The 2702-nt window shown below is 45.6% G+C and overlaps 1 pseudogene; it reads left to right on the forward strand.

The window, feature by feature from the left end:
• Nucleotides 1-377: 377 nt before the first annotated feature.
• LOC146692159 (uncharacterized) lies at nucleotides 378-1570 on the forward strand (annotated as a pseudogene).
• Nucleotides 1571-2702: the final 1132 nt, after the last annotated feature.

Below are 2702 nucleotides of genomic sequence, written 5' to 3' on the forward strand. Positions count from 1 at the left end.
TCACTACACACAACGACTCAAAATTGAAGACACCTGTTGCTAATGATGTGACCCCACCTATGAAAGCATAGTTTGGTGAAGATGCCAAACAATCACAATGGATGAAGGCATTCGAGCGTGCGGAAGGAGAAGAGCTGCAGGCCAAAGAGGAAGAGGGGTTGAGATCAGAGGAGGAAGAGGTGAAGGCCTAAGAAGAAGAGGAGTTCGGAGTAGAGGAGGAAGACAAGGAGGCCAACAAGAGAGAGGAGAAGGTCCAGGTGGGAGAAGAAGACAACCTCGCACCATCATAACAGATGATATGCGAGCAACAGTAATTGATCATGTCATTGTCCATAGCATGACAATGGCTGAAGCGGGACGACGAGCACATCCAAACCTGAGTAGGTCCACCGTGGCCACCATTATCAAGGCATTTAGACAACACAACAGGTATAGTACGCTATTGCTTTCTTTGTCACACTACAGTTTTACAGGCCTGTGAAAGTGGTCTGTTACCTTACATGTAGTTTTACATATAAATCAGTCAATTGACAACACATGTTTCTTTCTTTAGAGCTGAAAGAATGCCACATAGAGGTGGGAGGGTTGCCATATTCACAGCGGCACAAGAAACCCTCATTGCAGATATGGTCCGTGAGAACAACTGCATTAGACTCCGAGAGATCAGAGACAAAGTCATTGCAGATAATGTAAACTTTGAGAACATTGATGCTGTCAGTGTGTCCACAATAGACCGAGTTCTCCGGCGCCAACAGATGAGGATGAAACAGGTCTACAGGGTTCCCTTTGAGCGCAACTCTGCGCGACACATAGAACAACGTTACGAGTATGTGCAAGTACGTATACATCCATGTCCACAGTACAGTTAGTGGACATACTGTGTTGCTTAGTGGCCTACATTACTTCTGGACTACCTGTGCTACCTGATTGACTGTTCTGAACACCTGTACGCTTTCCCATGTTCACAGAGGATAATGCAGTTGGACGCGATGGCCAGACCCCATGAGTACCTCTTCCTGAATGAGGCTGGCTTCAACCTCCAGAAATGAAGGCGAAGAGGCCGTAACATCATTGGCCAGAGAGCCATCACTGAGGTTCCTGGCCAACGGGGGGGTAATATTACTCTTTGTGCAGCTATGGGTACGGAGGGGCTTGTCCACCGGCATGCTGTCCTTGGGTCTTACAACACCCAACGTCTCCTCACCTTCCTAGAGGAGCTAAAAGACATCCTCCTGGACCGTCAACAACACCATCCTAGGCTAGCACATCACATGTATGTGATCATTTGGGACAACGTCCGCTTCCACAAGACACACCAAATCAGAGAGTGGTTCACCACAAACAGTGACCACTTTTTAAACGTCTGTCTGCCACCCTACTCCCCTTTCCTGAACCCTATAGAGGAGTTCTTCTCATCATGGAGATGGAAGGTGTATGACAGACAGCCATACACAAGAGAGAACCTCGTACGGGCAATGGAGCTGGCCTGTGCTGACATCCCAGTGGAGGCCTTCCAGGGATGGATTCGCCATTCCAGGGCGTTTTTCCCGCGGTGCCTAGCAAGGGACAATATAGCCGGTGATGTGGCCCAATGCAGCTCGGCGACATGATGCCGCACAGTGACTGTGTGTAATACTGTAAAATGACCGTGTAGACAATAAAAAAGACTTCACACCCTGATCATGTTTCCGAGAGTACTGTTGTGTGCGATAGATTCTGTTTTTGCATTGAGTTGTGTTACAGTAGTGTACGTACATGCAGGATGTTTTTATAGATTTATAGTCTTCATGTGAAACTCACAAATCTAAATGCCTAATCCTCTGCAGGGTTCTATGACGATCCGTTACTGTACAGTTTATAAAAATATGCATTGGCAGTTATGAACCAAAGAACCTTCTCACAAATTGAGCATTGTGTTTTCAATTGTTTTGCTGTAGTGTGTAATGCTGTGTATAGTGTTTACAGTTTTGACAGCTTCGAGCTGCTCTCTTGGTGTGGGAGTTTGAGTTTTGCAGTGGGAAGGTGTGGTTGTGTTTATGTAGCTTTAGAGAAGGGTGTTGTGTTTGGACATTGGGGGACCTGGTGGTAACGTTTGTGACATGTGTTTTAGCATTTGAGAAAAACTGTAACATTTTCACCTGCATGGCTCAGTGGATAGCAAATTTAGCTTGTCAACCACTGTGACTCAGATGTGTTCTTTTCTTTTTAGCAAACAATCATGGACCCCAGAGGATGGGAAACCTCATGATGTTTTATCTTAACACCACTTTGTGTTTGACCTTTGTAGTTTTTGGTTAATTGCTGTAAAATTTTGGGGAGATATCCACGGATCCCAGTGGATCTTAATGGCTTTGATCCTTCTCGGTCTGGATCATAGTTTCTACTTAATCAGTGAAACACAGCAACATACATGGGAAGGGTGAGCAGATAGTCATGGTTCCCAGAAAATCCAGAAAATGCATCCTAATAACTCTGGTAATTAGCTGGCAGCAACACAGTGCATTTAGGCATGCAGACACGGCATGTGACCTGCTAAAGATCACACTGAGCATCAGCATGGGACATAAAGGTGATTTAAGTGACTCGAACGTGGCTGGTCTCAGTAATTCAGAAACTGTTGATCTACTGGGATTTTCCCACACAAGCATTTCTAGGCTTTACAGAGAATGACCTGAAACCGAGAAAAAGATCCAGTGAGCACC

The sequence above is a fragment of the Copadichromis virginalis genome, linkage group LG15 (genome assembly GCF_057382275.1).
Source record: "Copadichromis virginalis isolate Kocher_CV1m ecotype Utaka linkage group LG15, C_Virginalis_male_GT1.1, whole genome shotgun sequence".
NCBI lineage: Eukaryota > Metazoa > Chordata > Actinopteri > Cichliformes > Cichlidae > Copadichromis > Copadichromis virginalis.